This window comes from Loxodonta africana, chromosome 2, assembly GCF_030014295.1.
Source record: "Loxodonta africana isolate mLoxAfr1 chromosome 2, mLoxAfr1.hap2, whole genome shotgun sequence".
NCBI classification, from domain to species: domain Eukaryota; kingdom Metazoa; phylum Chordata; class Mammalia; order Proboscidea; family Elephantidae; genus Loxodonta; species Loxodonta africana.
The window spans coordinates 152,320,616-152,335,852 of record NC_087343.1 but is presented as its reverse complement, the minus strand read 5'-3'; the positions used below and the strand labels follow the sequence as shown (position 1 = coordinate 152,335,852).

Sequence of the window (15,237 nt, the reverse complement as noted above, 5' to 3'; positions counted from 1 at the left end):
TTTTTCAAAAAAGATTCAGGACTATTTTTGTATCTCAGGTTATATGTGGGATAGGCTTTCAAAGCTATAATAAATGTTCCAAATTATACTGGATTGTCTGACAAGATGTTGATATGTGCTTACAGTTGATGTTTATACCAAAGTTCTAAAGGTAGTAGGAAAAAAAAATTTTTTTTTAATACATAAAAAAGGTTGACTGAAGTAACAAAATTCATCATAAACCCTTGTAATCAGAGACTGACCTACCTGCAGTAATGCCAGTTCCCTTAGTTATTTTAACCTAAGAGTCCACAAACTTGGTATTTGTTACTGAGAAGAGGTATCTGAGAACCACAAGGCAGGAAATCATACTATATCCCTTTCCCTAGGCTTGCTATCTGAGTAAAAAACAAGTCCTAAGGACTAATTTTATATTAAAACAATTTAACATTAGTATTTTAAAACTACAACAGTAAAAACAGTAAAATCTAATATTTTAGAAGTGCAATAAAAACTATTTAAAATCTTAATAGGGTTATATAAAAGTGTGATTATATTATTCTAAATGTTATATATCTTTTAACCTTTTAGTGAACAGCATATATTTGCTTCTCCAAGTTCCTTCCTCAGAAGCTAACCTAGTCAATCAGCAATTTTAGTACATCAATTATGATGTTTTATCCTATTTATAAATTTGGAACACAAAGCATAAAGTTCAGAAATAAAGTTTTTCAAAAAAGCACAGAGACTGAGATAAAGACAATATATACTTTTTCAAGCACCTCAATTTTTGGATTTTGTGTGTCCCTACAACAGATTCCTTGCCCCATCTCCAGAAAAAATAATGGCCTATGGTGCAATTCCCATTCCCAAATGTTTGCAATTCAAGTGAGTATAACTAAGAACACTTACTTGATTGAGAGCACAAAAGTTACCTATTCCTTTTGACTGCCATAGCAATAGGTTGCTATTAAAATATAATTTGAATTTAACGAGCTATTCTCAAGTCATGTCATGTTCATTAAATGGTATTTTACTCGTGATTTATCCTTAATCTTTTGCTCCTATCAAAGAATCACCTTTTTCCATGTCAAACGACATCAAGAGAGCTGAGATTTAACCAAGTTGAACAGAAGACCCATCGGACCATTTCATGAGCCAGTGTGATGCAATTAATTTAAAAAATTTAACCTACGCTTAGGCTGACAGACATTAACACACTCATTCAACACTTCCTTGGTACAAGACACTGATATGAATGAATCTCAAAAGCATAATGCTAAATGAAAGGCACAAAAAGACTACATACTCTAAGATTCCATTTATATGACATTCTGGAAAAAGCAAAACAATCGTAAGAGAAAGTAGATAAATGGTTCCAGGATTTAGAGGGAGTTGGAGGGAACTGATAACAAAGACATATGAGGAAAACTTGGTAGAAGTTGCATGACTGTGTGTACATTTGCCAAAATTCAAACCATACATTCAAAATTGGTGAATTTTATTGTATGTAACATGTATCTGTCTTGGAAGAAGTATAGTCAAAATGCTCTTACAATCAAGGATGGCAGGACTGCCTCTCATGTACTTTGGACATGTTATCAAGAGGGACTGGTCTCTAAAGAAGGACATCACGCTTGGTAAAGTCGAGGGCCAGTGAAAAAGAGGAAGACTCTCAAGAAGATGGATAGAGACAATGGCTGCAATAACAGGCTCAAACATAGCAACAACTGTGAGGATGGCGCAGGACCAGGCAGTGTTTCGTTCTGTTGTACATAGGGTTGCTAAGAGTCAGAACCAACTTGACGGCATTCAACAACAACATATATCTCAATAAAGCTGTTTTATTAAAAAAGCATATAGCCATTCATCTTTGTGTACATACAAAATATTTCTGAAGAATACACGAGAACCTAGTTAACAGCAAGTGACTGCAAAAAGGAAACCTGCTTTGGGGTGATGACAGGAACTGTATGTATTCTTTTTATTTCTTTTGAATTTTATAACAAATTTATGTGTTGCCTATTTGAAAAATAAATTACCCTTTCTGACTATAAATGTAGATTAAAATACAATAGTTATTAAAAGCTGTTACCATTTCCTCACTTATATATAAAAAGACAAAAAATTCTCATTGCCGTCAAATCGATTCCGACTCATAGTGACCATATAGGACAGAGCAGAACTGCTCCATAGAGTTTCCAAGGAGTGGCTGGTGGATTTGAACTGCTGACCTTTTAGTTAGCAGTCATAGCTCTTAACCACTGTGCCACCAAGGGCAAATGTACAGAGACCAAAGTTTCTTAGTAGATGGGAGGGAGGGGAAAAGGTGAGGTTATTGTTTATGGAGTGGAGCCCTATGTGCAGTGGTTAAGCGCTTAGCTGCTAACTGAAAGGTTGGCAGTTCAAACCCATAAGCTGCTTCACAGGAGAAAGATGTGGCAGTCTTCTTCTGTAAAGATTTACAGCCTTGGAAACCCTATGAGGGCAGTTTGACTCTATGAGTAGGAATCGACTCCACAGCAACAAGTTTTGGCTTATTTCTTATAGAATATTGAGTTTTGGTTTACAGTGATGGAAAATCACACTGATTAAGGGTAGGGTAGCACAGATGTTTAATGCAATTGCTGTCAATAAGTTGTACACTGTAAAAAGGATGAAATGGAAAAAGTTGTGTGGCAGATATATTTACCAGCTGAAACCAAAATGCATTGCCATCAAGTCAGTTCTGACTCAGTGACCCAGTAGGACAGAGCAGAACTGCCCCACAGGGTTTCCAAGGCTGTAAATCTTTAAGGAAGCAGACTGCCACATCTTTTTCCCATGGAGTGGCTGATGGATTTGAACCGCTGGCCTTTTGATTAGCAGCGAAGCTCTCAGCCACTGCCTACTAGGGGTCCTTAGATATATTTACAATAAAGAAAAAAAAAAAAAAAAGAGTTACTACTGAGGCTACTTAGGAACAAACAAACACTTCGTGGGATTTGGTTTCTTGGCTTGGAGATTTTAGGTCATGGTTTCACGAGATACCCCAACTAAGTGGCCTAATAGTGTGTTTAGTGTTTCTGTTCTACCTCCTACTTAGTTGCCCAGTACCCGGAGTCTTAAAAGCTTTTAAGCAGCCATCCAAGAAACAACAGCTGGTTTCTATTTGCCTGGAGCAACAGAGGAAAAATGAAATTCAAGAACAGAAGAGGAAATGGAATGCATGTTTGGTTGCCTCCTCGAACAACTAACTGCCTCCTTCGCCAAGAGACCAGAAGAACTCGATGGTGCCTGGCTGCCATTACTGAACATTTTGATCAATGGTTCTAGAGAACACTCTTGATCAAAACGGGGGAAATGCAAACCAGAATTTCAAATTCTCATAGAATCCAGGCTTTCTGGAGTCATGGAGGCTGGATGAACCCCTGAAATTATTGCCCTGAGATAATCTTTAAACCTTAAACCAAAAATATCCCCTGAAGACTTCTTAAAACCAAACTATCATTTAGCTTAACTAGTAAAGAATGTCTGGTTTGAGCACGGAGCTCTTTTAAGATCTACCAATATGGGATCAAATTGACAACAGCAACACGGAAATTAGATAGGAAACTCAGGGGGCACTAAGTTTATGTTAATAGAGGAGGAATGACTCAGAAAAGGAGGGTAAGAATGGTTGTACAACTTGAAGAATTTAATGAATGTCACTGAACTACACATGTAGAAACTGGTGAACTGGTGTACTTTCTGCTACATATACCCTCAATAACAAAAATAATTTTACATTAAAAAAACGTCTCCATCTAAGTCAGACAAATATTGTATCCCACTTACATGAGATATCTAGAATAGGCAGATGCATAGAGACAATCATTTATTAGTGGTCACCAGGGGCTTGGGGGAGAAGGAAGTGGGGGAGTTATTATTATTTAAAAGTACTGAGTTTCTGTTCAGGGAGATGATAAACATCTGGAAATGGACAGTGGCGATGCCTGCACAACACACTGACTGTAATTAACGCCAATGAATTGTACACTTAAAAGTGGTTTAAATGGCAAATGTTTTGTTACATAAGTTTAACAATAAAATTGAAAAAAAAAAAAAAGTCACCATCTAGAGGATAATCTAAATAGTGAAAACCCAGTTAGACTGAATAAACACACAACCTACAAAATTCATGTCCTTACGGCAAAATGAAAATTGAAGTTGAATGTTACAATCAGAAGTGATCTGAACAGAACACCTGGGCAGAAAATAATACCCTAATATGTCTGGCCTCTTTAAAACAAAGGTTTAACAGCTGACTTTATCATTTGGCTTTATCCCTATACCTTAATTTCTTCTATTTTCTACTCTAAGAGAAATTTGTATATTATATAGCCTTGCATATTACATACTGTGTATTATACAGAAAATTATACATTACTAAAATTGAAGGAATGCGCCCTGGTGGCGAAGTAGTTAAGTGCTCGGCTGCTAAGGTCGGCAGTTCGAACCCACTAGCCACCACTTGGGACGAATATAAAGATTACAGCCCTGGAAATCCTATTTGGCAGTTCTACCCTGCCCTATAGGTTCACTATGAGTCAGGATCAACTCCATGGCAAACAACAGGACTGAAAGTAGAAGTCCTGGGCAGCACAAACACTTTAAGTGCTTGGCTACTAACTGAAAGGTTAGCAATTCAAATCCACCCAGAGGTGGCTCAGAAGAAAGGCCCAGCAATCTACTTCTGAAAGATCACAGCCACTGCAAACCCTACGGAGAGCAGTTCTACTGGCACACAAGGCACCTCCATGAGAGGACTGAGAGTAGGGCTAGGATCAAGCTTAAAACCAAGAAATTATTTTCTTTAATGAAAAACATTTCTGCAGAAAGAACGATAGAGAAATATAGCACACATAATTAAATTTGGAAAAGAAAATCCTCATTTTCTAAAAAGATTTTATATTCTAACTTTCTCTGAAATCTGAATGTCTTATTTTGGGAGCAAATTGTTATTTTACTACATAGGTCTCAATTTAAAACATTTCTTTGTTGCTGTATATTCTAGGCCCCTTGTTTCTAGCTATGTAGCAGAACTAAAATCTTTGAATATTAGGAGTTATAAACAATTTTGATTCTCTGCAACTATGTTCCTCATCTTAGATGAAACAGCCCCAAACCTTATGCCAAACAGTTTAATTATTTTCAAGTAAAGTTTAACTTGCTCCAAACTTTTTATACATTTCCTAATAGCTTTTTGTTCTCAAGAATATGGCATCTAATCCAGAGACACAAGAGAAAATAATAATGCTTTACACTTGTTATGAACTGAATTGTGTCCCCCCCAAAATGTGTGTCAACTTGGCTAGGCCATGATTCCCAGTATTGTGTGACTGTCTATCATTTTGTGATATGATATGATTTTCCTACATGTTGTAAATCCTACCTTTATGATGTTAATGAGGCAGGATTAGAGGCAGTTCTATTAATGAGGCAGGACTCAATCTACAAGGTTAGGTTGTGTTTTGAGTCAATCTCTTCTGAGATATAAGAGAGAAGTGAACAGAGAGACAGGGGACCTCATGCCACAAAGAATGAAGAACGATGAGGGGAGCTCATCCTTTGGACCCAGGGTCCCTCGGCTGAAAAGCTCCTAGACCAGGGGGAAAAAAGCCTAGATTGCATTGAAGAGACTTTTGGTGGAATTATGGATGTCAAAGGCAATGCTGGTGAGGACTCAGAAGGAAGTGAGAAGAACTTTTATGCTGGAGACGGCGCTAATGGTGAGAAGCAGCAGCAGAGAGGTGGCAGCAGCAGAACAGGGAGACCAGCGCAAGATAGTGTAGGAGCTGCAGCGAGAGAGCCGAGTGCCTTTGGTTTCCTGGCAGAGTATGGTGCCACTGAGCACTTACTGGTGAAACTAGGCTTGCCAACCCCCGGAGCAAGAGAGCTGAGCACCTTCTGGTCGAAGTTTATTGGCAGAGTTGGGTGCCTCCAGGCACTTATTGGTGGAGTTAAAGAGCTTCAGAATACTTGCCCCAGCAGGGCAGATGCTTAGTCTGAAAGCTCTGCTGAAACCTGTTCAGCATAATGACACACAAGCCTCTGCTGACAGACAGTGGTAGCTGGGTATGAGGTGCATTGGTCAGGAATCGAACCTGGGTCTCCTGCATGGAAGGCAAGATGCCTTCTTACCACCAATGCCTCATGCCTTTTAGTATAAAGACAGACAAACTGATGTAAATATACACAATATCAATCTTTCCTAAACTGAGTATAAGCAGAAGTGGTAACCTTATCAGATATTAAAGTCTGTGCTCCCTTAAAATATTCAAGTCAACTAAAAGTATAAAAAATACCCACCCATAAACCTACCACCCAGGTTTGCCCAAACTTAACATTGCCACATCAACTTTAGATCTTCAAGCAGTCCCCTGTGCACCCTTCCTGAAGAAATGACTACCCCGAGTTTAGTGCTTATCATTCCCGTTCACTCTTTTATAGTTTTCAACGTGTCCACAGAAGTCCCTGGGTGGCGCAAATGGTTAATGCACTACTAGGCTGCTAACTGAAAGGTCAGAAGTTTGACAGGCAGAGGGGCCCTCAGAAGAAAGGCCTGTCAATCTACTTCCAGAAAACCATCCACTGAAAACCTTATGCAGCACAGTTCTATTCTAACACACATGGGGTTGCCATGAGCTGGAATTAACTAAATGACAACTGGTTTGGTTTTCTAGGGGAGGGGGGTATGTGTCCATAAACAATGTATGGACACCCGGTTTTAAACTTTTATCTTAAAAGTTACACTGCATATATTCTTCTACACTTTGCTTTTTCCTCAACATATGGATATGTTTTTCCATAAAGCTTCCAGACTTTATATTGCTGTTTATTTCGCTACTCTATATCTAAACCACATGGACTCTTTCTTCAGTTGATGGACATTTAATTTCCTCCCTATTTTTCACTATTAAATATTTAGATAAATATTCTTGTTTATTCTTATAAATTTCTCTAGGTAAATACATCTAGAAAGTACCAATTCCATCCTTTTAATTATACTTTTCTTGTTAACTCTACAGTTAATGTTTCTTACAATAAATTATTTAAATTAGTTATTTGTTTCAATCATTAAAGAAGAAATTTCCTCTAAATGGATCACTATTTTCTCCATTAAAAAAAAAAAATTACCTGTTGCTCACTTCAATAATTGGTTCTACAAAAGAAATGCGTGGAGATTTTTATACTGCAAATACTGAAAACTAATCATCCATGAGGGCTGTAAAGGTTATTCTATAACCTGTTTATGCTTTCAGTAGGGGCAATGAGCAGAATTTACATTTTCCAAGTTTCAACTACTCTTTGATGTTTCTCATTCTACTCTTAAGTAACTTTAAAGCAAGTTACTCAACTCCTCCAGATCAGAGTTTTCATATCTATAAAATAAGATTAGACTAAAGGTGAATCTTCCCCAGCATAGCTTAGTTATGAGGTTTAGAGGTCAAATAAGTTTGGGAAATGTAATTCACATCCTTATACATTAGAATACTCAAGGGTCTAAAGAAGTCCTAAAGACCATGGTTTCAGTGAACATTTAGGTCCACTGGCATAACAAAGTATATTAAGAAAAGGTTCTGCATCCCACTCTGGTGAGTGGCGTCTGGGGTCTTAAAAACTAGTAAGTGGCCATATAAGATGCATAAATTGGTCTTAACCCACCTGGAGCAAAGGAGAATGAAGAACACCAAAGACAGAAGGAAAATATGAGCCCAAGAGACAGAAAGGGCCACATAAGCAATACATTTCATCAGCCTAAGACTGGAAGAACTAGATGGTGCCCAGCTACCATCAATGACTGCCCTGACAAGGAAAACAACAGAGAATCCCTGATGGAGCAGGAGAAAAGTGGAATGCAGACCTCAAATTCTAGTAAAAAGACCAGGCTTAATGGTCTGACTGAGACTGGAGGTCATGGCCTCTGGTCATGGACCCCGGACTCTCTGTTAGCCCAAAACTAAAACCACTCCGGAAGCCAACTCTTCAAAGAGTAGACTGGACTATAAGACATAAAACGGTACTGGTGAGGAGTGTGTTCTTAGCTCAAGTAGACACATGAGACTATGTGGGCAGCTCCTGTCTGGAGGTGAGATGAGAAGGCGGAGGGGGACAGGAGCTGGTTGAATGGACACTGGAAATACAGGGTAGAGAGAAGGAGTGTGCTGCCACGTGCACGAAGAGCGACTAGGGTCGTATAACAATCTGTATGTAAGTTTTTGTATGAGAAAGTGATTTGAATTGTAAACTTTCACTTAAAGCACAATAAAATAAAGAAGTCCTAAAGAAAACACAACTGTATGAACACAGAACCAGCCTTCACTTTTCCTCTTGGCACATTCCCTTACGCCCCAACCCCAACTAAGATTTTATTCTCACGAAATGCCTAATGTCTGTGGAAAGGTCAGAAATAAGCCTGAAGAAAGCAAGAAAAACATTTTCTTATATTCTAGAAAAGGAAATTTTATAGTTTTATGAATAAAAGTCTTTTAAGCATGAGATAGAAAAACCTACACAACTCTGCTAAAATGGTCCTACATTTTCTCATATTTACATCTTATCAACCCCCATCTGGACTATAAACTTCTTCAAAATGTTTTAAGATAATGCTTAAAGAAAGCTCATGTTTGACTAGCTTATAATATATGGTCAATACAACGTAAATCCTCCTTCCAGGGCAGATTACATATTTCTATTTATTTTCAGAGATACATATAACTTTTTTTTTTTTTAATAGAAGTAGCTATAAAATCCTACTTGTGTGACAATGTTGACACGGTGTCTAGTTATGATTAAAAAAAAAACATAGCTCATACTTAGTTTCTGACTTAAAACTGTTTTTCCAGGTTACTAAGAGAAAAATTTTTTTTTTCATGAAGAAATGATATGCTATACAGAGATATTACAAAATGTAATTTGTATAACTTAATCTTTTATACTACAAAATTAAGATAAACATCAAGATTATACTATCCATATGACAACGCAGAAAGTAAAACTAAGCAAGACCTCTTATGAACCCTGGTGGCATAGTGGGTTAAGAACTATGGCTGCTAACCAAAACGCCGGCAGTTCGAATCCACCAGGCACTCCTTGGAAACCCTATGGGGCAGTTCTACTCTGTCCTACAGGGTCACTATGAGTTGGAATCGAATCAAGGCCAACAGGTTTGTTTTTTTTTTAATCACTGTTTAAGGAGTCCATGGGTGGCATAAATGGTTAAGCTTTTAAACACCAGCCAAAAGGCTGGCGGTTCGAACCCATCTAGTGGCGCCTCAAAAGACAAGCCTGGCAATCTGCTTCTGAAAGGTCACAGCCACGAAAACCCGATGGAGCAGTTCTACTCTGTGCACATGGGGTTGCCATGAGTCAGCTGACGCAACAGCAGCTATTTAACAAGCAGGAAAAGTCAACTATGGGAAAAACAGTTTTAAAAAAGTTAGTGAGTTCAGTGAGTTTATACTTTATAAGATATTCCTATAAATTACAATTGAGTTACACAGCATTCAAATTTGCTTGATATGTTTACCGCTTCACAAAGAAAAAAGCAGTAGGAAACTTTTTAAATGCATATACTAAACCCAACTATGAACCTGAGGTTAAAACAAAAAAGCCAGACCCAAGTTTATTTTTACCTATCTTCACAATTAGTTTTAAAACACATGAACACCAAACATTTCAAATTAAAAAGATTAGTGTTATCATATCCCTTTTTTTAAGATGAAAAAAACTTTTTTATTCCCCATCGATCTCTGTCTTTCTCCAAGCAGCTACACTATGCATTTACTGAAGTATACAAATCTAGTATCATATGTTGTACTATATAGTTATGTTCCATGTTCAATTTTTATCCACAACTATCAAAAGTTAACTTCTGTGCACTCCACCTCTACCCCTTGAATGTTTAATTATAACTCCTCAAGTTAGAGAACAAGATTCACTGTATCCCTCAGGACCTGGAACATAAGAGGCACTCAAATGTCTGAATCAGTGGATGAATGCCTAGCACAAGTACCAAGTAGAGTTGGTGCTCAAACACTTGCAAATGAGAAGATAAACATAAGCATCTGAACAACTTCCAAAGGAAGTCCATTTCACTCAACCTAATCACTATGTTGGGAAACAGAAAGGGAGCCTACAGTAGTGTACAAAATACATTAAGATTTAATTACTGATCCTGAATGGAAAAGACGTTTTGGGGTGAGATTAGATAACACCAGAGAACAAGCAGTTTCTTCGAGCACTTCAACAGCATCTATCTAGATGGAAATGTTCTGCCATAATTAAAGACAATATTCTCTGCTCGGTACTGAAGATCGAAAACCTTCCCTAGACATTACTTTACCTGTATGAACTATCATTTACTAATTTAAACATCCTTCCCCCTTAATTCATTGGCCTTTTTAAATTCGATCAATTCCAGTCTCTAGGAATCCTCTGCCTGGAATACTCACCCCACCTCCCATCCCCTCCATATATTTCAGTCTTCATTTAAATGCTGCTTCCTTAGAGAGGCCTTCCCAGAAGTCTGCTCCTCACTTTCATTTGATTTCTTGCTAAATACTATAATGGAAAAGTGCCAATTGCTTTAACATTTAGCATAGTTCATATTTATCTGTGTGATTATTTAATGTCTCTTGACCCAGTGACAAATAGGGATCTGACCTCCAGCTTTTTATATAGTGCCTGGTCCATGGAAGTACCCGGTAAATACTTCTCAAAGAACAGAGAGTTACAATCACACACAGTAATTTTAAGTACCTAGAGAAAGATAATGCCACCTTTTGATTGTGAGGTATATAGATAGATATTACATTTTAACTTACCTAAAATCAGACTGTATATTACAATCAATGGTATGTCAGGTTAATTAACAGTATTTTTTTTCTGTACATGGAGCAGTAGTACAAAAGTAGTACATATAATAGTGGTACATCTTTCAATCAATGGGACCTTAGATTTAATGAAGTAAGTCACCTGGAAAGGCAATAATCTCCTCGTTCCCTGATACTGACTGCAGTCACCAGATCATACATCTAATGACGTACCTGTTTGGCAACCAAGGCCAAAGTATAAAACAACTGAGTAAATGACAGATAGGATATGAAAATCACAACTCTTCCAGTTAGGCTTCTGTAGTAAGTAGGGGGGACAAAACTGTTAGGGAGGTATACGTGGTACTAAAACAAAGCAGGCAAACTTTTCCACAGACGTTCCTTCCTACCAACCCTTGAAGCTAATGAGCAGTGGTTCAACTCCACACAGGATCAGTGACTGAGGCAGTGAACTCCGCTCTCTATTGCTGTGTCAGGTAGATGTAAAGAGCCTATGTGCTAGTAATAGACAGATGGTAGAGCATCTATAACAAAAGGTTCAATCATTCACTAAGCTCCAAAGAAAACACTAAAATGCTAAGAAGAGAGCTTCCTTCCTGATATCTGGATGACCAAGATCTCCACTGCCAGCTGAATTCCACCTTCATCAACAACTACACAGACAACTAGAAACCTAAAGATCTTACTTTGTCAGGGTTCACTGCAACACTCATCTATAACACTAATCACCATGTACCATAGTTCCAAACTTGAGAAGATGGAAAGAAAAATTAGCGCTTGGGGCTGGCAGTGGTTAAGCACTGATTGCTAACTGAAAGATCAGTGGTTCGAACCCATCATCAGGCTCCACGGGATAAAGATGCAGCAGTCTGCTTCCATAAAGATTTAGAGCCTTAGAAGCCCTATTAGCCAGTTGTACTTGGTCTCATAGGGACGCAAAGAGTGGGAATCGACTCAATGGCAATGGGAGTATCATTACCATGGCACGCCTCAGTGCTACATAAAGCGGCAGGATAACAGGGACCTCAAAAAAGAGGCAAGATGACATCCTATTTTCCATCACACCCTGTAAAACCATGTACCTCCATTGCTACCTAAAAAACACACATGTACTATTTTTAATAAGTAGCATACCAAAACCCAAAACCAAACTCACTGCCGTTGAGTCGATTCCAATTCATAAAGACCCTATAGGACAGAGAAGAAATGCCCCATAGGGTTTTGAAGACTGCCAGCCTTTTGGCTAGCAGCCGAGCTCTTACCACTGTGCAACCAGGACTCCAAGTGGCATATAGGGACGTTTTAGTACTCCGATGCTTTGAAATATATAAAAACCATTAACCTAAAACTATAAATCCTTGAAACTTAAAGTAATGCTTCTCCTCTAAAGCACAGTAGGTTAGTTTCAGAGAGTTCAAAATGCTAAATCTGACCATGGTTATGTCAGTCTTCCTGTAGATGGACAATCTCTATGATATATGATGGGCAGACCAATAGTCAAGCAGGCTGTTAATTTAAGCTTACAAAAAGAAAGAAGGGAGGAAAAGAGAAAGAAACCCAGGACCAAGTTTCAAGCCTAAAATTATATTTTAAAACAATTATTCAAAACACTAACTGACAGAAAAACATTTTTTAATCTCCCTGGAACAATCCAGCCTCCAAAATTAGACACTAAACAGTATTAACAAAAGTAGAAATATGTACTTCCGAAGAAATGTCTTTTTAAATTATATTTTATGAAACCTTAGAGATAGAAGCCCTTTGTCCACACTGAAAACACTTGCGATGTCATCTAATCAAGTATCTTCTACACAGTAAAAGAAACATTTACTACTGCCTTGGGGGAAGATATTACAGTACCATGACAATAAGAAAAATGAAAAATTTGTTTTCCTATGATACAATTTGTACCCTAAAAGGATTTCCATTTTATCTGCAGCAAGGACTGCGGGGAGAGCCATATAGAAAACTCAAGTGCAGATAAGCTGGGGAAAGTTTGGTACCAACAAGTATTACTATTTCAAAAACATTTTATACTTCATGATATTAAGAACTAAGTATGGCTCTAGAAAGCAGTTTTTAATATGGTAGATCTGACCAATTAACCTACAGGGAATGTTTAACCCATCCAGTCATCACAATGGTACTATTTCAGGATTCTGAAAGCATTTTTTAAATTAACACAGAGGAGGCACAAAGCAGGAAAAAAGTAGTTCCCTGGTATGATAATGGAAAGAGTATGAAAGTATTACGAATCAAGTCCAAAAGAAAGAAAGAAAAAAAGCACAGCCTTGTCAGCCTCAAGTTTCTTAATACACGTGTGCTATCAAGACCATGACTTAAGTTAGAAGTCTCAGTAGAAACAAGGCTGTTAGCATGAAATTCTTACTGTGACTCAGTTTTATCCTATATTTTCCAGAAGAGACAGGCAATCAAGAAGATAACCACCTGGTTGGTCTTTAGGTTTTTAAAGCCTTATAAGAAAATAATAATAATACAAGAGTCCAGTGACTATATTTTAATCCTACGAGAAATAACTTGGTTAATCCCAGTACCTATGGCCTCCTAAAATATTCACATCTTAATTATCATTTACTTGTCTAACTTTTTTCCCCTAGTCTCCCAGTACTAGACTTAACAAAGATAGTTATTCGACATGAAAAAAATAAGGCCCTAAGTAAATGGCTACATTTCTCCTCAAAATAATTACATTTTAAAGTTTCACATTCCACATGCCTTTCCTTTCCCCTCTTCTTTCTTGCCTACTGATTGGTCAAACAAACTTTCGGGGGGAAAAAAAAACTTCTTTAATATTCAGAAAAATGTAAATTTAATATTAGTCAACCATTAAAATTGTTTTTAATTAATCTAAAGAAACAAAATTCCATTATAAAATTAAATTTATAACCATGTGACCTTATCCAACAAGTAAATATGTTATTAAGACAAAACTTAGTACAATTTCCCCAACAGTAAATAACCTTGAAAAATGGCTACCAACGATTCCTCCCCTCCCTGTAAGTACTCAGTATCAAGAAGTAGAGTCTATTTCCTCTATGTCTGAATCCAGGCTGGCCTTTTATCTTGCTATGACCAATAAAATACAGGAAATGTGACAGTGTGTCAGTTCCAGGTCTAGCCTTTAAGAGATCTGACATCTTCTTTGACTCTTCTTGGAGCTCTAAGCCACCACTTAAGAGGTCCAAGCTATACTGATGGAGAGGCCACCTGCAGAGTGGTGATGAGGTGCACATTCCAGCTAATATTTAGCATCCAGGCCCCAGATATTTCCAAAAGGCCTTCTTGGACTTTCTATCCCAGCTACAAGTTCAATACAGCTACAGGAATGACTCTGGCTGATGACACATGAAACAAAATCCTGAGAAATAAGAAATCATTGTTGTTTTAAGGCACTAAATTTTGAGATAGTTTGTTACCCAGCAATAGCTAACTGATACATTTCCCTACAAAGTTTCTAAAAAGAGTAAGACTCTGAACAACGGACCTTTTCAGCACTAAAATTATTGGCCCAGAAGAAAAAATTTTAATATTTTAGGATATTGTTACTATGCATAAGTCATGATAAATGTTTATTTCAAGTGATCCACTTCCCTTCAGATCTGACATCCAAATATATTGCTCAGTGTCTTTAACATCAAACAATATTTAATCCTGTAGCAGGTATATTTACTGAAAACCTCAAATGAGGTAGTAAGGACCACCTTAGTTAATTATAAGATAGCGATTTTAAATGTTCATATTGATCTAGGCGAAAACCATAACTATTTTTTTTAAATATATTAAGTGCCCAATAATTCCATCAGCTACACAAAGATCATCAGATTCACTGATGTTCTGCATTTCATGACTTTTCAAGTGTCTGTCCCTTTACAGTTAAAACCCCTAGAAATATTTTGGTATAACACTACTGCATGGAGCTAATAGGTTTAGAAATACAAAAGGAATAACCAATGAAAGTAACTTCCAAAGACTATGGCCCTAAGACACCCTTCTGACCTGAAACTGAAGCTATTCCCACAGACAACCTTTCAGCCAAATAGACAGGCCCAAAAAAAGAAACACCACCAGAGAGCGACTATTCCTTAGAGCAATCAATTATAGGAAGATCAAAAGGACATTTGCCCAAAAGCAAAGATGAGAAGGCAGGAAGGGGTAGAAAACTCAAACTAAAGCAATCAGGGAAACCAGAGTGGAAATGCGGATAGTGTTGACACATTGAGGGGAATGCAACCAATGTCACAGAACACTTTATATACAAACTATCAAATGGGAAACTAAGTTGCTCTGTAAACTTTCACCTGAAGCAAAACAAAAATTTTTTTAAAAAAGAAAGAAACCTTACAAAAATCAGTTGGATTCCCTTACATCAACAAAAAGAACA

At 37.4% G+C, this 15,237-nt stretch overlaps 1 protein-coding gene across 2 annotated transcripts in view; it reads right to left on the bottom strand.

The window, feature by feature from the left end:
* The window catches only part of UBE2D2 (ubiquitin conjugating enzyme E2 D2), a 51,776-nt gene that overhangs the window by 15,312 nt on the left and 21,227 nt on the right, over positions 1 to 15,237 (bottom strand). The window lies entirely within an intron of this gene.